The sequence below is a fragment of the Nannospalax galili genome, unplaced genomic scaffold (assembly GCF_000622305.1).
Source record: "Nannospalax galili isolate Female #2095 unplaced genomic scaffold, S.galili_v1.0 scaffold83, whole genome shotgun sequence".
Classification (NCBI taxonomy): domain Eukaryota; kingdom Metazoa; phylum Chordata; class Mammalia; order Rodentia; family Spalacidae; genus Nannospalax; species Nannospalax galili.
In genome coordinates, this window is record NW_008352659.1 from 2,596,804 (window position 1) to 2,624,687 (window position 27,884).

The 27,884-nt window shown below is 53.0% G+C and overlaps 1 protein-coding gene across 5 annotated transcripts in view; it reads left to right on the top strand.

Annotated features, from left to right (window-relative positions):
• Positions 1–27,884, top strand: part of Zmiz1 (zinc finger MIZ-type containing 1) — a 214,604-nt gene that overhangs the window by 64,531 nt on the left and 122,189 nt on the right. For all 5 annotated transcript variants that reach the window (XM_008849842.3, XM_008849839.3, XM_008849838.3 and 2 more), the window contains one exon: positions 15,806–15,883. The gene's annotated coding sequence lies outside the window, so the exon portion shown is untranslated. The remainder of the gene's footprint in view (positions 1–15,805; positions 15,884–27,884) is intronic.

Here is a 27,884-nt window from a genome sequence, read left to right on the forward strand (position 1 = left end):
TTCCACTCATCCATTCACCCATCCATTCATCTACCAAACTGTCCATCCATCCATCCATCCATCCATCATCTACCTATCCATCCGTCTGCCTACCTATCTCACCCATCTACCCACCCACCTGTCTATCTACCAGTCTGTCCATCCACCCATTGGTCTACCCAGTTACCTATATATCCCCCCATCTTTTTATCTGCCCATTCATTTAGTCATCCACTTCTTACTTCATTCATTCCTCAAATGTTCATTGACCCTTGTCCCAGGGCTGGCTTGTGGAAGAGGAGCTCCGGCCCTGCTCCCTAAAGGGCACAGTATGCAGTAGCTGCAGACTTGGGATCCAGAGTCATTCTCACACCCTTGTGATGATCCCCAGGCTGCATGCAGTGTCTCACTGCACCAGGAGGTGAGGAGGGCCGTGTGCTGGTTCTGCAGGAAGGTGCTCTTAAGATGAGGGAGCATTAACAGGGGCAAAAGAGATCAGCTGCTGTTTTTACCCCAGACTCTCTGTTGTCCCCTCTGCCCATGTGCCCCAATGTACATCAGGGTGCTCAGAAAGTGCTGGTAGGTGTCAGAATAATCAGGAAGACCTTCTGTGTGAAGCTGCATCCTGAAGCGAGAGAGGTCCCGTGAGAGCAGAGAGCTCAGGAAGTCTCAGGGTGCTAGATCTCACATACTGCCAGCACTGGGCAGTTGCAGCTCCCAGAGTCCTCCTACCATAGGTAGTAAGGTGGGAATCCTCCATCCCCACTCCTGGGTACTCACCACCAAAAGTGTCCAGAAGCTGAACTCCTGGGAAGCTACTACTGCTCCTTGAGTTCTCACTAGTCCCATCTTTCACTACTCCTGTCTTGACCCAGGAGACACTACTGAGAGACAGAGACAGAGCTAAGGCAAGAAAAGAGTGCGATCACAAACGAAGGTACACAGTCAGTCCCCTGCCCAAAGCACAGGGTGCTGTGACTGCTGAGTGGCAGCCCACATAATCCCGCAGCCCAGGGAAGGTGGCTTTCTCTTTAAAGATCCAGGATTTGCTACTGATCCTTGGGGGCTACTTTGTCCTTCCCCTGAGCTTCCTCCCTGGACCTTGTGTTCTAGATAAGTATAGGGGACGTCCTATGGGGCCAAGAGCCCTAGACAGGCAAGAGGTCAGAAGGGCCTGACAGAGCTTTACAACAATGAGAAATGAATAGACCTTAGGGCTAGAGGCCTGGCAAGGACCTGGCCAGAGGGACAGAGAAGACCTAGGCACAGGCTAACAGTCCAGTAGGATACCTAGGGTCTTCCCTACCTGTGTAGCAGATGGGAAAGTCTCTAGTCTCTACTCCCTCTCCAAATACTGCTCATATACTGAGGCCTCTGAGCCTTTGTGCATGTTCCCTCTGTATGCAACACCCTTCCCAGCTTTCCCCATTAACATCTTCCTGTACACTCAGAGCTCTCCTCTGCCTCCCAGGTTCCACCCTCCTGACATTCATTCCTGTCCCCTCCCCATCTGTGCTCCTCCCCAGGGCCAGATGGCTGTGACGCAGACTCAGACTCCTGGGCTGCACTCCCCACACTCTTTCAGAGTGACCTCATCAGCCTCATGGCTTGCAACCCTAGCTACAAACAACTCCCAAATTTGTATCTCCAGTCACACAGTGTCTCCCTTCAGACTGAGATCCAGCTGCCTCCCCAGCTTGGCCTTCTGTGGCTCAAAGGTAGGCACCTCAACCAGTCTGGAGCAGACTGCCTGCCAGGGCTTCACTCTATTCTCCCAGCAGTCTGGGGGCTGAGAAAATGGCCACCTCCTTCCTCCTCTGGCTTTATCCCAAAACCACCAGCCTGCCCTGATTGTCCTTGTCCCACTTGAGTCCACAGCAAGCCTGCAGGATCCCAGAAACATTTAGACTTGACAACTGCTTGACTCTTCCCAGCACCCCCAGCTCTCCCTTGGTGGGCAACAAGCCTCCAGTAACTCCCTGCTTCTTACCTGCTGCCTGAATGGGCCCCCCTCCCCTTGACCGCTCTGGTTCCTTCTACTATCTACCACTTCTCCATAGAGAAGAGCAGCTGTCCTGCCTGAGGCCTAAGACTGGGTGGCAGGAACTTGGGACATTATATATGGAAGCCATGGGTGGCATAGGAGTCCCAGGAACCAAGGCCAGAGCCTCATTGGGAACCAACACTGGCAGGTATTGTGGCTTGTGGGCAAAGACAGGCTCCTGACATTTCTCAGGCTGAGAATTGGATGGAGCCTAAGTAAGGACTAGGTGACCTTTTCTTCCTTGGGACAGAGTGAGGGGAGGTACCCCGTGACTCTTCATCAGGGATTAAGGGAACCAGCCTAGGCTGCTTTGATGCTGCAGGGCTCCATGTCCCTTCGGTGGCAAGAGGCTTCGGGTAATCTAATTAGTGTGCCCTGTGGATGGCCAAGTAATCCAGGCCTTCAGACTCAACTTTCTTTAAGCCTGCCTCTACCTGTCTCTCTCTTAATCCTCTCCTGCCTCAGTGATTTCCAGCAGGGCTAGACTTATCTCCATTCAACAGATCAGTAAACCAGGACTTCAGAAGACAGTGTTCGAGATGCCACAGCTAATCTGACCCTTTGAACCCAAGCCATTGGACCCCAAAGCCCAGAAGCTTAAAACAAGTTGCATCATCTCACATGTTATCTTAGAATATCCAGGCATAACCACCTTTTAATCTTCTCATTAAATACTTGAGGAAATGGAGGCCCAGAGAAGGCAAGACGCTTGCCCAGAGCCACACAGTGCTCAATCAGGTAGGGCACAAGAGTCTGGGTCTTCTGTGGACTCTACCCATAGCACCTGCTGCACTGAATTCTCCAACAGCTTTGGCACCCTCTCCTGTTGAAGGCACCCAGTTCCGAATCCCAAAGCTCCATTGTGCCCATTTTTAAATATAGATTACTAATGAAATGCCTTCTCCGTTGCCTTCCCAGTGAACAGTTGCCGCGTAAAGTTAATTTGCAGTGTTATGTAAATTCTGTTTAACTTCAATCAAGTTTCTAATTATGTTTTTACTGCAGTAATTCCCATTTGATTTGTCATCTCCTGTTAGGTATTTAATGTTCGGTGGGCGGGCTTGCTTTCCTCTCAGTTTTCAGGGCCTGCTCCCCCCGACCTGCCTGCCTCTCCTCTTTGCTCCACCGCCACCTGCTCACCTCCTGCCCATCCACTTCCTCTTCCTCCTCCTCTCCTCCCTCTCACCTTCTCCTCTCTGTCTTGTGTCATCCTCTCCTCTTCCTCCTCCCTCCCCTCCTCTCCCTCTTCCCTCTTATGTCCTCTCCCTCCTCCCTTGTCCCTCCTCCCACCCTCACTTGCCTCTTGCTTCTGTTCTCATCCTTCCAGGCCTTCCTTTCTTTGTCCTGTGTTCTGTGCCCACCCTGGTCTTGCTCTACTCTGTTCCCATCCTGTTTGTCGCCCACCCAGAATTACCCACTTCCTTGAGTCTTGAGTCTTCTCTCTGTGTCCCCCAAAATATGTGTAGGGACTGCTTCCTTGAGGCCCCAGTACTGAGGGAAAGTGAGGCTACTGAATATGGATCCTGGGCACCTTTGCAGAAACCACAACCTAGCTTTGGAATTGTAAGGTAAGGGCTTGGCCTGGCACCAGGGGAAACCGCTCCTAGGCTGTGGAGTAAGACATGAGTGAGAAACATGGGCTCCAGTATTGAATGCTATGGGTTTGAGTCCTATCTCTACCTGTAGCTGACAGACAATCTTCTTGTGCCCACCCCTCCAACCTATGAAGTGGAATGACACGAGTCCTCATGCTTAGCTACTGTGAGGACAGGTGAGGTGACTGTAGTTGGGGCTCTGCGAAGTTGGCCATGCCTCTCACTTCTCTGTGACCTTTCAGGTTTGCTTCTGTAAGAGTCAGGACTGTCAGGTCCTGAAAGTGAGGCCAGGCCTGAGCCAGGGTAGATAGGAGTTGGCTGCAAGTGATCACACAGCTGTTATCAGGGGCAAAAACACAGTGTGATCTTGGGCCTATGAGGACAGGTCTACTCTCTGGGTGAGCATGCAGAGGACAGACCTCCCCATAAAACCACAAGAGCCACCGAGACCCCAACCCACAAAGCCTTGCCAAGCAGAGCATAGTAGCAAAGATGTACCTGCTAGGTGGCACCAGGCACCCTTTCCTTGACCCCTGATGCCCCCAGAGTCATGCCGTGGAGTCTAGCTGTGAATTAGCATTCTTTCCTCTGTTCCCTGAATCTAGCCTCTACTCAGGCTCTGGGATTCTCCCTGCTGTTTAGGAGCTGCTGGCAGCCACAGAAAGGCTTCCTGGCATGCATCTGACCTCTGGGTGGGGAGAGAGGAAGGAAAACACCAGACAGAGGTCTGGGCCAGTGTGTGCCCCTCCTTGTCCTGTCCTCCTTGTCCCCCACTCCTCTGGCTTCCCAGTCCAGGAAGCAGAAAGCCAGTGTTTGCAAAGAGCATACGGGTTACTTGTCCTCCAGAAACTCAGAAACCTGAGCTGGCCCAGCCTGCCCTGCTGGGTCGTGTGGCCACCTGACCCACAGCGAGTGGCAGTGTGTGTGCACACACGCATGTGAGACCAAGGGAACCTTGGCTGTCACATGGCTGCTCTCTCTTCTCTCGTTTGTCTAAGTAAGCAGTTTAGGAGGCTGTGGCAGGCAGTTGGGCACAGTGGACAGAGATTGTATAGGTCAGCTGACGGCCTTGAGCTGGGTCTCAGAGTTCCTCGACCTTGGAGTGGAGAGACTGGGCTGGGGGCAGCCCCATTCTGAATCTCTTTCTCCCTGGATCTCCATATTCCCCCTGTTCCATCTGACCACAAACCCTCCCAGCCCAGTCACTTAGGTTGGCAGCTCTTAGCAGCTGGAGCTCTAAAAGGCAACATCCTGGGCCAGAGGGAGGGTGATGTATGAATGCCACCTCCTGATCCCAGGCGTGTGGTATGCTGTAGAGTCCTAGCATGTCCTTCTCACATGCATCCAGCAAGCCACTATGTGCACCTTAAGTACCTCCCATGTGGCAAGCCCTGGGCAGTGGGGATATATAGAGTATCTCTAGAATCTCTGGGGATCCTTATGTTGGAGGGATAGGATCAATCCCTCTGATATCCCCTGTGATCTTGTCGTGAGTGTCCCTGTCCCACTTACCACTGTTCAGGAGGCTGAAGGCCCGGCACTGGGGCAGGGCTCACCAGGGGAGGTAAGAAGCATGGATTCCTCAAGGACTAAGCAGTATTTCTAACTAGGGAGGAGACTCCTTCCTCCAGGGAGGTAAAACCAGAGCAGCTGGGGAGATATGCAGGCCAAGCTAAACTCTGGGTATCTGAAGTCTTCCCTGAACCCTCTAGTGGGGTTGGAAGGCCTGGAATCACCCGGAATGGACCAGCCTTGGCCTGCACCTAGGTTTACCAATCTTTCAGGAAACAGCATTGTCCTCTCAGGGTATAGATGAAGAAGAAATGTAGTCACCTTTGAAGATAGTGAAGGGGCCCTTTGGGGACAGTGGAGGAGTATATTTGGTAAACTACCTTCATGTCTCTATCCCCTTCTTCGTGGACTCCACTCTTTCCTTCCTTTGACAAACATTTCCTGGTAGCCATGTTCTTACCAGTCCTGTGTTCTGGGAAAGCCTGGAGATGCTAATTGCTAAATCAGTTGTCGCCTCCCAGATAGGCCAAAGGGGCCTGGAAAATGAGGCATGTTAGAAGAGGCAGCTGTGGTTGACCCCACAGCTACCTGCTTCAAATCAGGGTGTGGTTGACCCCACAGCTACCTGCTTCAAATCAGGGTGTGGCTGACCCCACAGCTACCTAGGCTGTGGGAGGGAGAGGCCTATTTCCACTGAGAGTCAAGATGAGGTAGTGCCAAGGGCCACTTCAGAGCCTGCAGAGCATTGCCAGGCCTGGCTGTGTCAAGATTTAGGGGTGCAGTGTTCAACCTGGAAATGCCCAGCTGGAAACCCCTGTGTAGAGAAGTAGAAGGAGCAGCCAGTAGCTGCCACCCTGCCACCATTTTCTGAATGTGGGTGCTGGACAGAGTGACTGTAGAGCTACAAGGCCAGAGCCCAGAGTCTGACTGGGCTTTGTCTCCAGCCCTGGCTTGTGCACTGCACCCCCAAAATTGGGCCCATGGTCATCTGGTAGCTTCTCTTGAGCACTGGCCTCTAGCCAGACTGAAGTCTAACCTCTGTTCTCCACCCCACTTGTCTGAGGGCCACAGACCATCAGCCTGCAGCATGTCTGAATCCCTCCCAGGCTTCCTGCCTACAGAAGTCCCAGCAACCTGGACAGAGCTTCCTGTCCAGTGCTGATAGCCAGGGTGTGGCTCATGCTGGTTTGTTAAAGTTTACCAGATGTACTTTCCTACCAGTCAGGAGGTCCAGGGCCAGGAGGCCTGGGTATGCCTTGTTTGGGGAAAGGGTGCTTGGGTGCTATTTCTGGGCTCCAGGGGAGGTATGGTTCCTCCCACCCTCACTGAGCAAGAGACACCTATGTTAGGGTGGGCCCAGGGCCAGCCTGGAGGCTTCCCCCATTCTGATATCTAACAGCCCCGATAGAGACCCAAGACAGCTGCCTTCAAGTAGATGGGGAGCCATGAGAGGCCAGAGGTAGACTGAGGACTGTGTCCACATATCTTTCTTCTTTGAGGCAGGCCACCACCTTGTCTCTTATTGTACCCCAGCCTGTGGGCAAGTGCATCCCCAAGCCCTGAGTCCATAGAGAATGGGTTGGGATCACCTGGGGTCCAAGTATGCATGCATGGGTGACACCTTCCTCCCCCTGGACCTTCCCCTGCACACTGTGCCTCTAGTCTCAGGTCATGTCATCCCCAGGCAGGGCCAATTCTCTAAGACTCTACCCAGTCCAAGGTTGTGTCTTGGGAGAAACCCAGTGGTACTTATATCATGGCCTCATTCTGTAAAACAAATAACCTGAGGCCTGGAGGTCAGAAGCCAATGGTAGTAAAGCCTGCCAGGCTCCCTAGCCCACCCTGCCCCAGAAAGCACCAGCCCTTGAGAAAGCCTCTGAAACCCTCCCTCTCCCCTGGGCCGGGTGGGGTCGATGGGACAGGAAGCTGGGGCCAGAGAGAAGTTGGGTCTGGGCCAGGGATGAGGCAAAATGAAGCCTGGCCTGTCCCCAGGGCCACAGGCAACAGGGGTCACCCCCACAGGAAGCCCTACCCAAGCACCACCTCAGCCCACCCGAGCTTCCCAAATGGAGCTTCTCCTACTCCGCTGGGAGTTACCACCAGGAACCCTACCATCTTGAGAAAGGAAAGGCTGCCCTGACCCTGACCTGCCCTGACTCCTCCCAGGCTGTCCCTTGGGTGGAGGCACTTGGCTTGCACCAGGCTTCACCCTCACCCCGCATGCAGATGACTGTGCTCCTCTAGCCAATTAATGACCTTCGGGCCCACAGGAAAAGCTGTATGGGATAGGGTTGAGAGCCTGAGGCCCAGGTTCTAGGTCTAGGATCTGCCACTGCTTTTCTGGTCAACTAGGGAAAGTCACTTGCCCACTCTGGGCCTCATCATTCAAAAGCAAAGAAGAAGTGGAAGCTCTGCCTAACATAAGCAGTCTGGGAAATAAGCCCTTAGCAGAAGATGGAGAGCCAAGCTTGAATGGCCACCCAGAAGCCCCTCACACATCCCTGGGGACAAGGAGGAGCACCCCCTTCTTGTATCTCCCAGTCCAACGGTGGAATGTGTCTTGACTTTGCCTTACTCAAGCAGGTGTGCCAGGTCAGTGGTTTTGTGAGTAGAAGCCAGAAAGGGGGTGTCACTATAGGCAGGTTCCCACAACCCATCCTCCTCCTTCCTGGCAGGTCTCCCTGTACCTGTGACCCACCTCCCCAAACTGAATGGCCACCAGCCCATCTCAGGGTGTACGGGGTGTTTGGTCCCAACGAAGCCAAGGAGAGAGTCAGGACTCCAAGGCAAGTGGGTTCGGGTCTGTGATATTGGAAGGACTAAAGCAGACAAGAGGTCCCCATTGAGCTCATGAGCTAGCTGGTCAACAGTGGGGCATTCCTTACCCAGGAGCACCTGTGCCTCTCCATTGACATCTCAGAGAAACTTTCCCTCAGAGATCCCTTACCCTGGGCCTCAGGATGCTACAGAGCCACTGTCACAGTGTTCTAGGGTGTTCTACAAATGTGAGAACACATAGCCTGGTCCCTGTGGCCCATTCCTGCAGATCAGCCCAAGGGGACTGGAACCTTCCTGGGAGCAGGATTAGCGTGGGCAGAGGTGCAGAGGGAAGACGGTGCAGGCATGTTTAGGGAAAAGTGACAGGTTGCAGGGTGCCCCAGTTAGACTGAGGAGTCATGGGTTCTTGAGGAGAGTAGCTGGATGAGAAGCCTAGCTATGCATCCAACACGGTGCCCTAAGTCACAAGGCTTGCAGTGGAGGAAGTTGACCTGAGTTGATGCCAGCTCCAGAGGCCCAGTCCAGCCTGTCCTGTGGACTGGGGTGCTTGTTCCAGGTGGAATTGGACAGAGCCAATGTTGGCATCATGCCCCTTACCTCTTCCTTGGTGTGACCCAGTGCTCCTTTCGCCCTCTGTGGCTCTCTGCTCCTGGAGAGAGGGAACTCAGGCTGCAGTGAGCTTTGGGTGCAGCCAGGAAGCACTGGCAGTGGGTGGAGTCATGGGATGGGTTGGTTGTGAATCAGGAATTGCCAGGCCTGTGTGTCATCAGACTGCATTCTGGGCTGGCTTCCCCTGCCAGCTGCCTCCCCACTCCCACCCACTGGGCCTGAGGGCTGTGCCACTGGACGCACAGTACCATTTCCAAAGTCTCAAAACAACCTAGGACAGAGAAGCTGGTGACCCAGCTCCAGGCCTTGGGATCCCCAAACCTAGAGTGTTGCCCTCCCTCCCTGAGCTACTTTCCCTCAGCCTTGGCTCCAGGGGAGACCTGTGGCAGTTTTGAGGGATTAACTATTTCAGAACAGTGAAGTCAAGTCCCTGGGTGCAGCCTGCAGCAGGCTGGGTTGCTCTGGTCTGGGTGGCCTCTGGTGTCTCCCCCTCCACTTTCCCCCAGGTTCCCTAGGAAGGCATGATCTAGAGTTCATGGAGCCCAGAGCCTGTGTTGAGTCCAGTTCTCTTTGGTTCAAGCACAGTCCACAATACTGCAGCTATCTCTGCTCCTTCATATGTCCAGCTATAACAAAACACTGGAAACCAGGTAATTTTTATTTGACCCATGGTTCTGGAGGCTGGAGAGTCCAAGGGCATAGAGCTAGCATTTGCTGGGGGCTTCCTGTAGCTTCCTAACATGGTGGAGGGCATCACATGACAAGACAGAGCTCTACTTATAAAACCACTGAAGTCATCATGAGCCCTACCCTTATGCCCTCACTTAATCCTAATCACCTCCTGAGGGCCCCACCTCCAAGGACTTCGGGGAGGCATTCGAACTGCAAGCCTAGAGCTGGTGCTGGACCAGCATGAAGAGGAGACTCACCTATAAAGCTAGCATTAGGACCCCCCAGGGCCCCAGAGGGAGTGTTCTGTCAGTTCCAAGGATGGGTGGGCAGGTGAGCGGTTACCCTCTAGCCTGAGAATCCAACCAGATTGCTGGACGGGGAGCCTCTTCTTCTCAAAGAACAATAGGAAATCCCAGATTCTGTGGAAAAGGGTACCTTAGGCCTGCATGAGAGCCTGGCTAGAAAGCACTAGAGGGGGCAGGTATACCCTCGGAACAGGGGCTGCAACCTGTTTTGGGTGCACCCTAACTTGGGGTTGAATGAGCTGACATCACATCCATAATGAGCTGACATCACACCTGTAATGGGTACAGGAAGATGGAGAGGCCAGAGTACACTGGCTTCCACCCAGGAAGGTCTGTCCGGTATTGGCCATGCATGATGAAGCAGGTCAGGGACACCCCTCTCTGTCCATCATTGCTGAGCACTCCTCCTCCTGCTCAAGTTCTCCAGCTGCCTGGGCACTGGGTAGGCATCACCACTCTTAGTTGGCAAGCTGGAACCTCAGGATGGGAGGCAGCTGATAGGGGGAAGAGTGAAAGGCTGGATTTGAACCACAGCACCAACCAAGGAAGGTGCTAGTAGGGACCCTGGGGACAGGCTGTGGGGTGAGGTCTGATGAGTGTCTTCCCTGGCCCCAGCTTCCTCCCAAAGACTCCCTGGCTATCTGTGGAGGGGAGATAATGAACCTGTAAATAGCTGAGTGCCCCAGCAAGGCCACCCAGTAACACATTCTTCCTGTTATACCACCGAGGAAACTGAGGCTCAGGGAAGTGCAGGCTGAGGCCCCAGCAGAGCCAGGATTCTATACAAGCACGGGTGACGTTTGAGCCTTGCTTGCACCACCACCTTCCTTTAACAAGAACAGTGCTTTCCTTTGTCTGGCATTTAAAAATTTGGGCTTTGGCCATCACTTGCAGGCACATGTCTCCAGACTCTCCAAGGGATGCCTGCTGGGGAACGTGACTGTCCCCAGGGATGGGCGTCATTGGAAACATAAGGTACTCTGCCATTCCTGTGTGCCTTCCCCAGCACCCATGCCCTTAAGCCTCTTGACCTTCCTGTCCCAATTATGGGTATAAAGCCAGTTCATCAGACCTCAAGCCAGTATTGGCCTCTGATGCAGAAACTAAGATCTAGAGAAACCAGCTGCTTACTGTGGGGCAGGATTGGACCTCCTGGCTCCTTTGCACCACCCCTCTCCACCCCAAAAGCAATTCTGACTTAGGTTCTAGCTGTGGACTGGGCCTGTCCCATCCACCCCAGAGCAGCCCCAGATGAGCAGTGGAAGGCTCTGCAGACTGGGCAGAGTCAAGAGATGAAATTTCCTTTTTGCCCCTTAGCACTGAATGTGACAAATGCCTGAGTGGGTGCCCAGTGGCCACCCCAAGCAGGTGTGCTTCTGATCAAAGTTGTGGCCCCTGGAAACAGGGAGGAGGTGCTAGCATCTCTAGGGCCTGATCAAACAGCCAACACAGAGAGGAGCACCCTTCATACCCCCTAAACCCCCAACCTCCCTCAGTGTGCATCTGGAAGCTGCCCTGTGCCTGTGGCTAATCCTATGGAGAGGGAAGTGGGCCCTCTCCCAGAAACAAGCAGTCCTAACACAGACTGCCTGGGCCTGCTCTTGGGGCAGCCCTGGACTAGATCTCTAGCCCTATGCCATGGGGTCCTTTATTAAAGGAAGAAATTGAGGGAAACAAAGAAGAGAGAGAAGGAGAGAGAGAGCCAGTTTCTAGAAGTTAATTGACAGTTCTCATTTTAAAAATGAGAACCAAATCTCACTGACCCTATTCCAGCACCCTCTTTTGGGGTCCCAGAGTATGACCCCAAGAATCATAGAATGTCTCAGACCTTGGGGTAGGAGTTGTACGCAGGCAAATGTAAGGACCCAACAGTAGGTGACTCCCCTGGCCTGCAGTTGCTACCTTCCCATAGGTCAGCTGCCTGCCCCTTCCCTGGACTGGGTATGGGGCTGTAAGCAGTTCTTAGACAGATACAAGGCCTCCTCAAGATTCTCAGTTGTCCCTGCCATGGAGTCCCCACCCCCAAGCAACCATCCCACTAAGCCTATCTCTGTCACCTCCTAGAGATGGGTGAGGTGGAACAGAGTCTGGGATGCTGAGGGTTCCCCTGAGCCCCAGGACAGGACTCCACCCTGCCTGAAATGAGGACTGCCAGGTCCTGCCCTCGGACCCTCATGGCTTCAAGCACAGATAACTGTAATTATGTAAGGAAAGAAAAAGAAACCACCAAAATTTTCTGGAAGGTCTGGAAAGATCCCTTGCGGGGTAGGGGGTAGGGGGATGGAGATGAGGATGGGGATGAAGGTAGGGGTAGGGGTCAGCATCATTTTGGCCACCGGGCATCTACCCTCAGATGGGCAGTTTCAGGTCTGCATAATGGGATGTTCCTGTTCTGGGGTCCAGGATTATAAGGAGGGTGAAGCAGGAGCTGTTGGGTGTATGTGTGTGTCTCTGTGTGTGTATGTGTGTGTGTGTGTGTGTGTGCGCGCTCCTAGGTGGAGTCACTAACCCTGAACCATGGGCTCCAATGACATTTGCACACAGCTCACTCCATACCCCTCTATGGGCAAGCCAGCTACCTGGCTGTCTTAGGTTGTTTCTCCACTGCTGTGACAAAACACTCTAATACCAACTTGGGGAGGAAAGGGTTTATTTATCTTACATCTCCCAGGTCACAGTTCATCAGGGAGCCCAAGGTAGGAACTCAGGGCAGGAACCTGGAAGCAGGATCTGGAGCACAGACCATGGAGGAACGCTGCTTACTGACTTGCTCCCCTGGCCCCTGCTCAGCCTGCTTTCTTATGCAGCACAGGCCCACCTGCCCAGGGGTGGCACCACCCACAGTGGGCTGGGTCCTCCCACATCACTCATCAAGAAGATGCCCCTCAGACATGGCCACAGGCCAGTCCAATAGAGGCAATGCCCCAACTGAGGCTCCCTCAACCCAGGTATGTCAAGTTGACACTAAAGCTATCCAGCACACTGGCCAAGACCCTGGCAGGCCCGAGGGTGTGTAGCTTTCCAAGAACATCCTGGAGCGTCCCCTGTGGGTGTGTGGTGGAGGAAGGTTTGAGGCAGCTCTGGTCTTCCAGGCAGCAAGCCTTCGCTCTCCCTGGCCCTGGCCCAGGAAACTGGGAGCCAGGCTCTATCCCAGTCCATAACTCAGCTCTGTGAGGGTGAGGTCAGGGAACACTTATTCCAGGAATGCAGAGGGCGGAGCCTCGGATAAGGTTTGGATTACCATCAGGGGTAAATATTTGCCTTGCTTCCTGAGCCAGCCCTGGCCTCAGAGGAGAGACCAGGGGCCTAAGCTGAGGGTCAGTCACATCAGGGGATGTGTCCAGGTGGGTCTCCCAGGAGATTCCTGTCTCCATGAAGAGTTTGGGTGGGGATCCTCACCCAAAGGGATCCCCAGGCTCAGGTACCAATTCTGCAGTCATCTGGCTCATCTGTAAAATGGGGGCAGGAAAGCTGCCTAGTCCTGATTAGGCACCAAGGTGACTGGAGCTGGTTCAGGTCTGTGCAGATCTGCCAGGAATGAGTGTGTCCATGTGATGGTGGTTCTGGGACCACTTGTGACTTGAGCAGTTCCATACTCCCCCAAATCACCTTTCTCTGCACTCTTTCTCCTCACCTTGAGAGCACCTCTTACCTTGTTCAGCCCTCAGGGTTGTAGGCCAAGATCAAGGACAACCTGGAATGTACCCTGGGGGTAAGTAGCTGCAGGAGAAATTACCCCTTATTTTAGAAAGGGGTTGGAGGCTCAGAGAAGCTGAGTGACTTGTTCAAGGTCAACCTAGCAGTAAATAGCAAAATAAGGATTCAGTCCTAGCCCTACCCATCCCTGCCCTCTGACCTAACCACTGAAACCGGGCTAGGGCTCCAACACGTACTGCCATCTCCATCAAAACTATCCCCAGGTCTTTCTAGGGATCCCCAGAGGAGGCAGAGATAGTGATAAGGTAGCCATGGTTGGGGGAACCCATCTTGGCCCTGGGACAGTCTGTACCCCAAAAGTGATCTCTGCCTTGTGCAAGACCCATCCTGTTCATGCTCCAGCTATGACACCTCCAGGAACATTTCCCTCTGGAGCCTTGGTATCTTGCTCAGCAAGAGGGGCATAGCCCAGCCCCCTCTGTGTTGCTACTGGAAGCTGCTTGTGGTCAGGTTCTCACCCTTCTCCAGGCAGGAGTTCCCAAACACTGGGAGACAGGATGGGCTCCTAGTACCCACAGCCCTCCACAACACCAAAGGCCTTTGAGGAAGAAAACAGGGCCCTTCAAACCTGCTGTTTACCCTGTGGCCTGCTCTGTCTGGGAGCAGCCAGGGACAAGTCACCTCCTGCCTTGGCTTTGCTAGGTGGCCCGGCTCACGCAGACTGGAAACGATGGCAGAGGGCAGCAGCAGGGCCAGGTGGGATGGACACTATATCGCTTCCATATCCACAGCCCCACATAGGCTCCTAGTTTCTGAGCCCGTTCTTTAGGGAGAGGAGCCTTGGTATAATAGCTAACTCAAGCAGGCTACTGAGCAGCTCTCTGGGCCAGGCTGTGTGCTTTTTGTAGTAGCTATGTGACCTTCAGCAGTTATAGAACTTCTCTGGGCCTCACTTCATAGCATTTCTCTGAGGCTTAAAGGAAATATTGCCGGCATCATAACCCACAATATGGATTCAATAAATGCTCGACCTCCTGTTCCTGTCTCTTCAGGTTTAATGTAGGCTCACACCCCTGACTGGGGCCACAGTTCAAATCCCAGTGACCCACTTGTCTCTGTATGACCTTGAACAGGTCCCTTGCCTCTCTGGTCTCAGTTTGCTCTTTTGCATAAGCCCAACACCTAGGGTCTAGGGCTGCCAGGGACAGAGAGACGTGTGCACACTGTGAGCCAGGTACCCCAAGTGAGAGCCAGATACGTTGAGTGGCAGGCCTGGCAGGCATTGATCCTGGATGAAGTCCACCATGAGAGAGGCTTTCCAGTTCTGGCTTCTGTCTCCACTGACAAAATAATCATTTTCTCTTTGTCAGCAAGCTCTGCCAGCCAACTCACCTTTGGGAAGCACCTGGGTTGTGGGTGGTGAGAGGCAGGAGGCAGAAAGACTGTTCCTGTTTCGTCCTAGTCCAGTTTCTGCTGCATGTATGACCGTGGGCCTCAGTTTCCTCCTCTGTGAAATGGAGCATTGGGGCTATAGAATCGAAGGGCTGTTTGTGTTCTCAAAGTGGAAGGACTGTCAGAGCTAAGAGGTGAACTCTTTACTTGCCTGGTATCACTGGGGGCTTGGAACTCTAGGATTCTACTCCTACAGGGTGACCCACACCCCTACTAGCAGACAACAATCCATATCCCATATACATTGCCTTACACAATCTGTGTCTGTCTAAGGGAGGGCCCTTTGTCCCTACAATTGAGGAAACCTACACAGGGAAATTTAAAAAACGGTGTCTCAGGCATATATACCTGGGGTTTGAACAGGTTGTTGTGATTAGAGCTTGCATCCAAAGCCCCAGGGCTTAGGGGTCAGCCAGAGACCACCTAGTGAGGATGACCTTGCCTGACACCCAGCCCAGCCACCAGTGGAGCCTGCTGCTCTGTATTCTGCCTTCTCAGACCCTGGAGCAGTAAACCACCTCCATTCCCACTGGTCTTCATACCTCCTCCTACCCACCCAAACCCTACTCCCTCAGTAGTTTCCCCAAACTGGAAATAGGGTCATGCCCACTCTATAACCGGCCCTGCCCACTCCTGCCTTCCCTTCATCTCTGCCAGGAGCCATACCTCTCATGCTTAAGTCCTCTACTGCGCCAAGCTCTTTTTTCCCATCTTGGAATCTTTGTTTATACTGTTCCCTCTATCTAGATTCGGTTCCCTGCATCTTGGCCTACCTTTCTGATTCATCCTTCAACTTCACCTTCCTAAAGAGGCCACTCCCCCATACTTGTTCTTTCTATCAGACCTCACTTTTAGGGTTGTAGCATTTCATTCTTGGTTGATGGTATATTCTGTAAGGTAAAGACCAGTATCACAAGAGGTGTTGATGAGTGTTTCTTGAGTGAATGAGTGCTGCTGCTTCCCCTTGCCTCCCGTGGGCAACCTTGAGAGAAAGGTCAATGTCCCGTTGGACAGTCAGAGTGGGGTCTGCAGACACAGGGATGTCTGGGTCTGCCTGCACCACCCTACTGCTCCCCTTGGGGTTCCTATCTGTCAGCTGGCCCTGCCTGCTATGCTTTCCCATGGCCATCAGCTGTGCAAGTAGGCTCTGTATCGTGGGCCCTGTGGGAGCTGAGCACACTGACCGCCTCTTCTCATCACAGGAAGATGGAGCTGGAGTGAGGCAAACGGGCTGTGAGCTGCTGACCTGAAGGGACACTGGTGACTCTTGGATCACTGAGGTAAGCAGGCACTTTTGCTAACAGCTCCTGAAAGCAGGGATATAGCACAGCTAGGGCCCTATGTTAGCCCCAGCCATGCTGGGCCCTTGATTCAGCCCTTAGCCCTGTGGTGAGGATCTGGTGCCACCACCTTTTCTGGGACGTCATCGAGTTTCTGATATGTACTCCCTATAGTCGTCACCCCCTGGCCTTTCTAGCCTCATGTTTCTAGAATGGCATCTGGGATGAGGGCAGGGAAGTGCTGGGAAGCAGGCCTGCCATCTCCAGCCTTGGCATAACAACACTGTGTATCCTGGTCACCCTGAACCCCATGGACCCAGGTTCCCTTCTGGAAGAAGCCTGAATAGCAAATAGCTGTGTCCACTGCCAGGGCGACCACTGCTAGGTACATAGCCTAAGCCTGGCACTTGTCCACTGGAACCTTATGCAAATGTTCTGTGGCTAGCTTACCTGTCTATCAAATGGGGATGGGATGACAAGGGATCCGTACATGTAGCACACAACCAATCTCCTCAGGATGCTCATCTCCACCCACCCAACCATCCCCTTCCTCTGAGAGTGACAGAGATGTGACTTCTGGCCTGATGACAGTGTGTCTCATCCCAGGATGGCATTTCAGGGTTGATCACACTTGACTCTGTACCAAAGGGTGACCTGTGTAATCTCTGTTTACTCTTTGGCTCTCAACCCAGAGGGGAGAAACCTTACACAAATGCTCATTGGCCCAGGGCCCTTTGTCTCAAGGTACCGAGGCCCTGAGCCACCCAGGGAGAGTGGAGATCCCTGTCCAGCTGCCCAAAGCTTCTCTATGGAGCATAGTGCTCCAGGGACCCAGGGGTGGGGCTAACAAGTGAAGGGCAAACTGGGAAAGGCAGAAACCTCAGCTCTCCGTTCATGCGACTATAGATGGGTCCTACCCGTGCAGTGAGAGCCAGTGTCCTCATCCAAAACCAAGCAGGCCATCAAGGTGGACAGGGCTGCTGGGATGCTTAGAATCCACTAGTACTTTTAAATGTTCAAGCTTTGTGAGCATTGGTTCACGTCGTCCCTGGCCCCATACACTTAGAATACATGCTTCTCACCATGAGAGCCCCTGGAGGAGATTTGTGAACTATTTCCTTCCTCAGAGGCTCTGTGGTTATGAAATCCATTGAGCTGTAAGTGATGGAGTCAGGATTTGAATCGAGGTCTGTGAGAATTAGGCAGCAGGTGAGGATTTAAGAGATTAGAGAACAGGCTTGCAGGGGAGGTCCATGGAGGTTCAGGGAAAGTCATCTCCATCCAATTCCTAGGCTTCCCCATGTGGTTCTCTGAGGTCAGACCCCACCATCACCACCACCATGGGGGCCTACTGGTGTATTGCCCAGCTAGAATAATCCACTGTGAACTGCCAGGTAACCTTTCTGATTCTCCTTCACGGCGAGTTCTCTTTTCCGATATTTTTCAAGGTAATTCATTCCCTTTCCAGAGATTGCCAGTGGCGGAGCATTAGGCAGCTGGTAATTAATCATGGGAATGGCTCTGAGTTTATGCTTTAAAAAAAAAAAAAAAAAAGGGGACAGAAAGCTTTGGTGGAGAAAGGAAAGAAAGCCACTCCAAGGCAGGGCTGGTAATCAATACCTCCTTGTCCTAGAAATAGCAGGTGGGGACGGCGGCAGCCTCTTCCTCACTTCCTGTGTCTGGCAGAGGGGCAGTGTCTATAGCGCATGAAGTCTCCACTCATGGTCATTATCCAGAAGTTGCTGTCTCCCTCTGGGCTCAGCTTTACCACCTGTCGGTAAACGGTGATGCAGACGAGATGTAATGGGTGAACAGTAGATGCTGACGAGACAAGTGTGTTAAATGGTGACCCCTGTTTGTGGCTGTGACCTAGTGCCTGACACACTGGGGCTGCCCCGGAGATATTTTCCTGAGTGAACAGATCATCTTGGGTCCTTATGAGTTGTCATCAGTGAAGACGTAGAGTTACAGTGTGGAGTGACAGCCAGGGTAATGGACAACTTAGCCATTTTCCCAAGCTGAGGACACGAGGACAGTCTGGCTCCGTGGACTCTGGGCAGAAGGGTCAGAGCCCCTTGACAGCGTTTGTAGTGTCTCCTTGGTACCTGCAGCTTCAGCTCTCTTGGACTCTGAGCCATCTGCGGACTGGGGGAGCATCCTTGAGCCTGAGCAGGAGAGCATGAGGGGAAGGACTCGCAGGAAGCCCACACAGCAACTGATCCCGTGTTGTGGGTACCAGACACTGAGCAAGAAAGGCTGAAGCTCTTGAGGCTAGACTGGGATGGATAGGCTGTGCGCTGGGTAGGGCAAGCAGGGAATTGAGAGTCAACATCTGAGAGGTGAGGCCTCAGGTCTGGGCCCCATCTGCTGGTCAGTTCTAATGTGACTTCACATGCTCTCCCCATAGGCATGGGGCTTATGGTTCTGTCTCTATCTCTCTCTGCCTCTCTCGGTGACTCATTGATTCTCTTTCTCCTTGGCCCTTTCTTACCCAGCAGTCCTGCACAACCTCCTCCTCCCTGGCATGGCCGCCCTCCCTGCCTTGCTCAGACTAGCCCACTGAGCCCAACCCTTCTCACCTCTGCTCTCCTTCATCCTCAGATCCATTCCTTGCCAGGCACCCAGCAGCTCATCTGCTTTGTGTCTCCTCCCATCACCTCCAGGCTCCGCAGAAACCTCCTGGGCTCCTGACCTGCCGCCACCCTTGGCCCTGCTTGTCCGGCTCTGTTTCTCCCTCCCTGGTCTTTGGCAGTGTACAAGGCAGCATCGCCACTCACAGAGGCTCAGAGGCAGTGCTGCGTGTGTGGCTGGCTGTGGGACTGTGCCATCCCCTCCTTGGAGACCTGGACCTGCCATACTGGCCACTTGGGATGAAGGGAGACCTCTAAACCCAGAGAGGAAGCAGGGGGCCCACACCTACTAGAAGGACCATTGAAAACCTGGCATTTCCCTGCAGCATTAATGAAATTCCTGCTATAATTAGAAGTGAGGTGTGCAGGAGCTGGCTGCCTGGCGGGAGCACGTGTATGCTCATGAATAAACAAATTGTTCTCTCCTGGGAGAAAGGGAGCTGAGGGGTGGGCTCCCAGAGAACTGCAGGCCTAAGGGTGTTGGTGACCTGGTCGCTCCTGTGAGAGTCCCTCACTGGTATCTTGATATCTTCCTGGAAGTGCCTGCTGTGTGCACAGCCCACTCAGCCTGGCGTGGTAGCTGCCACCATCTGGCCACTACCTCCTTTCATAGCCATATCACAGACCAGCCTCTACCAGTGTCTTGGGCTGAAGCTCCACTAACCCTCCACTCCCATCCCTCACTATGCCCTGCCCTGAGGTCCTTGACTGTAGCGCCCCCTTCCTGGTTCTGCAAACTGGTCCCTTCAGATGCCTGCTTCAAAGAGTGTTTCCTGTGTGAGGTTGGGTAAGACCTCTGTCTCTCAGGGACCCTGAGCCTGTGCTCCTTCTCCTGAAGTCCAGGCCCTTTTTCCTGTGTGCTGGGAAGGGAAAGTTTGCAGAGCACGAGCCTGAGGTCATAAAGGTAGATGAGGCTGACTGACTGTAGCTGGAATGCATAGGATAGAAACTCACTATGAATAGATGGGAGACAATGTGAGGGTTCTGTCTTACCTCCTGCAGTGGTCGTCAATGGCTGGGGAACTAGTCCCCAGCCCAGTTTGGTGGAATAGTCCCCAAACAGCCCAGAGCAAGGCATCCATCACAGGCAGTAACCCATAGTGCCAGTTCTCAGCTTCTGAACAAGGGTTCAGAGAGTAAAGCCTTGGACTCCCAAGACAGGAGACACCCCTGTCCTCCCTGCCTCTGAGCAGTCTGAACTATAAAGCTGTCTGATTCCTGGAGTCTGGAGGATACCAGTGGCAGGGGAGACTCCAAGAGCAAGCAGGGGAGAAGAGAACTGACTTCCTGGAGCCTGGGGCTACCCCTGCCGGACCTGAGGGCCTCTCTACAGGCGGGTCTCCCAGGTCAGGCTGGCAACAAGAGCTGATTTTCTTCTTTGTTGCCCACAAACCCCTCCAACTACTTCCTTGATCTACACTGTTGGCCATATTAGCAGCCAACTTCTGGCACCCCTTCCTTGGGCCTAGCTGGGACAGTCTTCATGGAGGGTCTCCAGGAATCCCCATGCAGAGGGCACTGATGAACAGGATCTCACTTCTCACGCCTCCTGTTGCTGGGGGAGTTCATAAGTCCAGATGGAAAGACTGGGCCTGTTGTAGTGAGACTCATTTAAGGCGGCTGAGTCCCTGCAAGTGACAGGGAATTATTCAGTGCTGGAGCCTTCGTGCCTCCCTCCATCTGGGGTGATGTCATGGCCTGGGTGGTACTATCACTCAGAAAAGAGGCCAGAGCTCCTATGACCACTAGCATCCTGCCTACACAGCCAGCCTTGGGTGTGGGGCCTCATGGATGGCTATAGCTCCTCCCTGAACCAGAGCCCCCAGCCCCGACACTCTCCCTCTACAGTGTACAGTGAGCCCTTACTGTTTGTATGGGTTGTGTCAGATCTTATGGGAAACAGAAAAGAGTATGACCTGTGCCAGCCCTCCAGAGCTCATAGCCTAGGTTACATGAAGAAGCAGTTAGTGGTGCACAGTGCCCATGGGGCCCAGGACATACTGATATCGAAAGAGAAGGTGGCCTTGGAGAGTGAGGTTTGTGAAATGTTTCCTAGAGCGGGATGATCCGAGTCAACTGACACTCAGCCCTCAAGGATTTCAGTTGGGTCTCAGGGTGGGACAGGTACACACCTGCCCTCTCTTGGGTCAGGGAGTAGTAGGGAGGCCCCTAGGCACCTGAGACAGGCACAGAGCAGACTTTGTGGATGGTCAACCATCTGTCTATTATGTGTAGTGGGAAAGAACAGTGTGTAGTAGGCACTCCATAAATACTGGTGGGATAGAGTTCAGAACAAGCATTAGTGGATATGTGGAACCACTGAAAACCCAGTCCAGGAAGGAGCAGAGCCAGGAGATAAGGAACCGGGCCTTGGGGACAGGGACAGGGACAGACCCAAGGACAGCTCGGCCTTGTTCATTGAGCCCAGGGTAAGTGGTGCCTTCCAGGGCCATCCTCCCAGGCTACCACATCACCATCTATAGGCTCAGCATCATTCTCCCAGGCCACTGCATCCCTCCACTAAAGGCCCAGTGTGGCACCAGCTGAGAGGTCCATGGGAGGCAGAAATGCGCAGAATCTGACTGCAGAGTGGTGTTAGCCTCCATGGGGTGATTTGTGCACAGCAGTTGATACCCTACTCTGCAGACTGTAGGACAGGAAGAAGATGACTGTTGCACTTCTGTCACACTGAAGAACAGTACAGCTGAGTCACAGGGCCCTAAGATGTACTCATTAGTGAAGCAAACAGTAATAACATCATCCCTCCCCACCCTGAAAGCCTCTGCAGGTAGAGACCAGAATCATCTTCGGTTTATGGATGAGAAAACAGGCAGAGGGAAGTTAGGAAAACTATGGGAGGCTCTAGCTGACAGGATCAACGTAGGAGGAACCCAGCTCTCCTGATCCTAAACTGCACATCACTGCCCTCCCTAAGCTAGAGTTATCTCCCTAAGCTAGAATCATCTCCTCCAGACCTCGATGCTGATACACAGAATGTGGGGTCCTGGTGCACTGTGGTGGATACAAATCTGAATGAAGGCACAGATTTAGAAACTGGCATCACCATCCCTTTATCTGATGCATGCCTGTAATCCAGGCACTCGAAAACTGAAAGCTAATATGGAGTTTGGGGCCAGCCTGCGCTACCTGAGATTGCCAATGAATAAATAAATAACAAGCTTTCTTATTAGACATCACGTAATTCTTTCCAGGACCTCCCTAGCTTGGTCAAAGATGCTTGCCATCAGTTAGAGACTATCTCTTTCCCAGGAACCAGCCTTTTATAGCAGAAGTAAGTGGTCTCCAGCCTTGAGTCCTAGGCAGTGTGATAATTCAGGTGTTTAAATGGTAATGAACACGAGGCCAGCTGGAGAGGCAGTGAGTCAGCCAAGGGACTCAGCTGGAACTTAAGGGTTTTTGTCTCAGACTAGACAATCTGACTTTCCCACATCGGCCAGCTCTGCTCTTGGAACAGGCTTACTAGTCCTCAGGATTCTTTCGCCATAGGCCGCTAGACTGAGAAAGCCCAGGAGGTGGCACTGACACCTGACAGAACAAATAAAGGACCACAAGGCTAGACGACAGCTCAGTGGCTGTAGTATGAGAACAACCTGCTATACAAAAGGGGACTGAGGAGGAATTTTAAGAATATACCTTGGCTGGCAAGCAGTGAGAGCAAGTGACTTTTGGCCAAGGCCACTGAGCCTGGATATAAGACCCCATCCTTGCTGTTAATCCTTGTGTTACAGTGCTGTGTGCACATGACTACTTAGGAGTGTGTGGTATGTGTTAGGGGAACCTTAATGGTAGTTACATTAATTAGTACTTGCTCCAATTACTTTGTATGCACCGTCTAATTTAAGCTTTATAGAAGTTTATATCAAGCCAGGCATGATGGTGCACGCCTGCAGTTCAAGCATTCATAAGACCGAAGCAGGAGGATTTCCGCAAGTTTGACGCCAGCTTGGGCTACGGACTCTGTCTCAGAAAACAAAACCAAAAATAAATTTTGTAAATTAAGGAACGGAGGGGTTAAGTAATCCACCCATGGTCCCATACTCATTGGAAGATGGAGCCCAAGTTTGAACCAGCCTCACCTGACTTTCAAGCCTGAGCCCCCCAGCTTTGACCCTAAGCACAGGGGGCTGCCTAATGCTTTGTAGGGGCAAATATCCTGTTGCCAGCCTTGGAAGGTGACAGGGAGTGCCTGCAGGGCATGCCAGCACTGCCTCTGGAGGACCTGGGGTCAGACACTAGGGAAAGTGATGCCTCTTTACCCAGTCCCTGCAGGGCCGGGCTCATAGTAGACATAGTCGCAGAGTCAGCCAGGAATGTGAAAGCGGCCAGCACATCCCACACCACCAGCCCTGCTATAGGCTGCCCAGGTGGAATTCTTCTCGGCATCCCTAGGATAGTTCACACACCCAGTTTACTATGCCTGCTGAACCAGGGTGAGGAGCTAGGTAGAAAATGGACATTGGGAGCAAAGTCAAAGCCATGCCCATTCCTGACCACCTAGGTGTAGCTTCAGAGGGACTCAGAGGAGGACATGGGGAGCCACTGACAGTTTGGTCAGTAGAGGATGTGAGACCATTTCTTCCTGAGTTTCAGTAGGGAGGCTATTCACGTTAGAGGCCCTCTTTATAGCAGAGCCATCTTCAGGCAAGCCTGGCCTTTAAAACCCAAGCCCATGTGGCGGTGCCGGGGGCGGGGGGCAGCTTAAGATGTTCAAAGTGTTCACCAGAAATGGGGTGACAGGATGGTGCAGAGACCATTAACTAAACCAAATGGAGTAGTGGAGACCTAGGATGTTAGGGGGGTTATCCTGAAGATGCTACCAACCTACCCCTTCCAGATAGGGGGAAACTGAGGCCTGGATCTGGGAAGGGTTTGTCTGAAGAGGTCTAGGGTTCCTCCCTGCAATAAGTACCTGGCTCTCCTGAGGGTGGTCTCTTGTGTGTCTCCCTTCCTATGAGCTGAAGCCAAGGCCAAGCTAGACAGGAGGGAGAAACTGATATCTGAGCCACCTGGGACAGCTCACCCAGAGCAGAACATCCTCCCGGGAGACAGTAGAGCCCTTGTCCTTGGACATTGAGGTGACTGGGCCTATGGCTGAGGTGCGGTGGTCTGCTGGCAGTGCTGTCATCACTGGAGGTAGGACAAGCTTACTTTGCTAAAGGACCTGGCTGGGTTGAGGTCACTCCATCTTCACTAACAGTCTGGTGGCATGGGGAATCCTCCACTTATCTGGGCCTCAGTGTCTCCACTGCCTAGGTGGCTGAAGTGGGAACCATGAAGCCAGGGACTGGGGTCTGTGAAGTGGTCTTGAGTGCTCAGCTGCTTGGAATATGAGTTGTTGGACACCTGTGCCTAGAGTTGCCAGAGGAGTAATGCCCCAAGGACATTTGGGGCATTGCCTCCACTATCCAACTGCAACGGAGGCTTCTCCACACACTGCTTGGCAGGGACCTGTGAAATGAAAACATGGTGTTTCCTGCTGGAGACCAACACAGGGCTGGGCTCCATGTGGCCTTGGCAAGCCAGCCTTGCTCTCAGGAAGCCCTGCTCTCTGCAGCAACGCCACAAAAACAGTGGAAAAGTGAACCCTTTCCAAGTCTGTGTTTCCACAGTAAACAGCGGCTAAAAGCTGGTCCCTGGCCTGAGCCGGGCCAGGCTCCTCCACCCTGACCTACCATATACTGGCCTGCCCTGCCTGGGAGGCACCTCAGTTGCTCTCTGCCCCAGACAGTGGCCCACTCATCCAAGAAGGTCCCTGGCCTTAACAATTTAGATCTAATATGCCAAAGACGCCTTAGGCTTCATATCCAGCCTATGAAATGAGACGGGCAGGGAGAGAACAGTGGTGCACAGAGAGGTACGGGGCATGCCCAAAGTCACAGAGCAAAAAGAACCCAGTCCCCTCCTTCCCAGAAGGAAGCAGACCTCTAGACCTGAAGGATTCTTTGTGTGAAATTTGTGCCTCAGTGACGCTGCAACCTGATGAAACCTGTTTCTTTGACTTTATTCCACAGACAAGGGGATTTTGCACAAGTAGTGTTTGATGAGAGCAACTTCTTTTTTTGTTTTTGGTCTCCCTGTAGCCCCAGCTGTCCTGGAATTCACTATGTAAACCAGGCTGGCCTCGAACTCCCAGAGATCCACCTGCCTCTGCCTCCTGAGTGCTGGGATTAAAAGCATGCGCCACCATGCCCAGCCCGAGAGCAACTTCTTATTTTTCAATTTTTTGTTTTGTTTTGGGTGTTGTTACTTTTGAGACAGGGTCTCACTATGTAGCTCCGGCTGGCCTAGAACTCAGTATGTAGACCAGGCTGGCCTTGAACTCACAGAGATACTCCTGCCTCTGTGTCCCTGGGATTAAAGATACGTGACACCACACTAAGCTCTTATTTTTCAATTTTAATACTTCCTGTTTTCTTTAGTGATACCTACTGCTTGTTGCCAGTCACAGAGAAGTGAAAGTTGAAAAACAAAACTGCCCTAACCTGTCCCCGGAGGTCATTCTACTTGGCTGTATTTCTTTCTGATTGCTTTCTAAGTTACTTTCCTCCTCTTTTGGTCTTATGTCATGAGCAGGTTTGGGAGTGACTTTCTGGTTCCTAGATACCAGAATTCTTCACTGTCCCATGGAGGGGCTAAGGAAGGGCCAGCGCACCTTTCTCTCTTTCTGTAAGCTTGCTCCTGCCCATACTGACTGGAATGGGTACCATTGGGGATGCTACAGACAGATACCCCCTGCTTGCACAGAACCTTGTGTTGAAGTGGCTTGACTTGGGCCCAGATGCTGGGGACCAAGTAGTTCTGCCTTGCCATGTGACTCCGGCCTGCATGTACAGTGAGCAGTGAGCTCCCATGGGTCCTTCTGGAGCCCATTAGACTGTGACCAAGCTCTGCCTGCTGGCTGACTACAGACATAGCCATACAATCCTTCATTCACTGGGTCCTTAAGCCAACAATGAGTATTTACCGTATACAGATATTAGGAGAGTAAAAGAAAGGCCTGCTTCTCCCTACAGCCCTGCCCCACCCCTTGTCAGCCTTGTAAGCCCATCTAGCCCCCTTAAGACCCTCACAAGGCCAGGGCTGGGGCCCAGCTGAACTGTGAGGCAGCATGGGTCCCAGGAGGAGCTATCTCTGGCTCCCTTCACCCGCCTACATCCTTGGTGGCCCTAAGACAGGTTTATGGAGGATGAATTGAGGCTGTCTCCCTGCTGGCAGGTTTATTTCTTCATTTTTCAAGCCCTGCTCTGATTTTTTTCACCTTGGCCTCCCTACCCTCACTGACTCCTGGCAAACTTCCTCTCCCTCCCCCTTGTCTGACAGCCTGCTTAGGCGGAGGGCCATCGGCCTCCAAGGTGATTGAGTTATGGGGGAGACAGGCCAGGCTCTGCAGGAGTGCTTTTGGCTTCCTGCCTTACAGAGGGCTGGCGAGGCTTGAAGGGTGGCAACAGTGGGCTATGGATCCCCTACATGGCCCCAGTCCTCAGACATAGCCTGAGATACAGCCCTGCCCACCACCTTGGCTAGCCCTGATTAGGCCTCAGTTTCCCTTCCTGAGAGATGGACAGACCCAGAGCTAGAAGGAAGGTGAGGTGTTAGGGCATCTGACAGCTAACTCTTGAGGGAGACTTCCTAAACATCTGCTGTCCCTGTACTGTGGGCCAGGAACCCAGAAGGCGGAAAGAAGGGAAGCGCATGCTTATAAAGTACCTAGTGTGCGCACCAACCCTCCAGCAGCAGCCTATAGAGACAGTATGGTGACAGTGGGTCAGAATTGCTGGCCACATTGTTTTGTTTTGAATTGTTGATAAAGTTCATTTGTTTGGTTAGTTGACTGGTGTTTGTTTTGAGACAAGTCTTGTTATGTAACACAGGCTGGACTCAGATTCACTATGTAGCTCAGGCTAGCCTCCAACTCTCAGCAATCCTCTTGCCTCAGCCTTCTGAGTGCTGGGGTTGCAGGTTTGTGCCCCATGTCTGGCTTGCTAGCCTTGTTTTTACAGCTCAAAGTACAAATGTTTCCTCCCATTGGCCTTTGGGCTCCTGGAAGATAGGAACTCTGGATCCTTGGGGACTATAGAAGGTTGGATACTGAGGTAAGACCCCAAAAGAGATTGGTGACCAGAGAAGTGAAGAAAGCAACCCAAGGTCACACAGCTAGAAGCAGAGCCCTGTTCTGCCTGACTCCCACACCCTGCTTGGCTCAGTGGCACCAAGCCACCTCTTCTCATCTGACTGTTGGCAGAAGGGCCTGCCATTCCAGCTAGCAGTGCCCAGCCACATGCCTGCTATGGTGGACTGAGAACCTAGTGATGCCAAGGCTTGCCTCCTCTCCAGCCAGTGTCTGTCCCTCTGCTGGTCAGGCCCCACCTGCTGCCTCTTCCCCAGGAAGGAGGGGTGAGAGGGGAAAGCCCCCTCTCTCCATGCTGCTCCTGAACTCCAGCTCATGGAAATGAAAAACACATTGGCTTCATTATCCTCAGATTGAATGAGCAGGGTTGCCATGGCGACAGCCATCTCAGGCCGGTAAGGGGGCAGGGAAGGGGCTGGTGAGACCAAGGGAAGTGGGGGCCGGGCAGCGGGTGCTCAGGCACGTCAGGCGGGCAGGCCACAGGAACAATTGTCATTTGTACCACCCACCCTCTTGAGAAGCCAGCCTGGCTTCCAATCAACATCCTTGAATGGAGAGAGGCAGAGGGACCAAACAGGCAGGAGCATCCTCCTCTGACTTCCCTTTATATGCTTATTCCTTTTCTTGGAAAGATGCCTGGGTGGTGGCAGGCTCCATCCTGGAGCCATTCTGTAGGTCAAGAGACAGATAGAGCCAGGAGACAGTCAGCAGGCCCACTCCCCAGTAGAGACCAACATAGGGGCTCCACTGGCCTCCTGGGGACATCGCTGCAGGAAATACCATAAAACACCAGGTTGCATGTGCCTGGTGATACCTTGAAGGGTCTCCAGTATAAACCTCTTGGGAGGCTGGGTCTCCACATGCCGATAGGACAATAGGACATGCCAATAGGGTGGATGGTAGTGGCTGTGAGGAGGTCTCAGGCAGGGCTTCTTGGAGCCAGGCTATCCCATGACCATGACCCTGACCCTGCCAGAGCCAAAATCCTAATATCCATATGGGCTTTCCCCTCCACAGAGCCTGGTGTCCCTGCTCTTCCACCCACAGCCATACCCAGTTAAGGGCCCAGTCTTGTCACCCTGTGCTAAGCCTTTCACCCAAGTGGAGGGGGCAGCTGAACCCCTTTTTCCTCTGGGCACCCTGGTGATTGAAGAACTCCAGCTGTCCATCTGGAGGACTCCCTGTGTCATGTGGCCTGATGAAGAAGCCTTAGGTAACATTT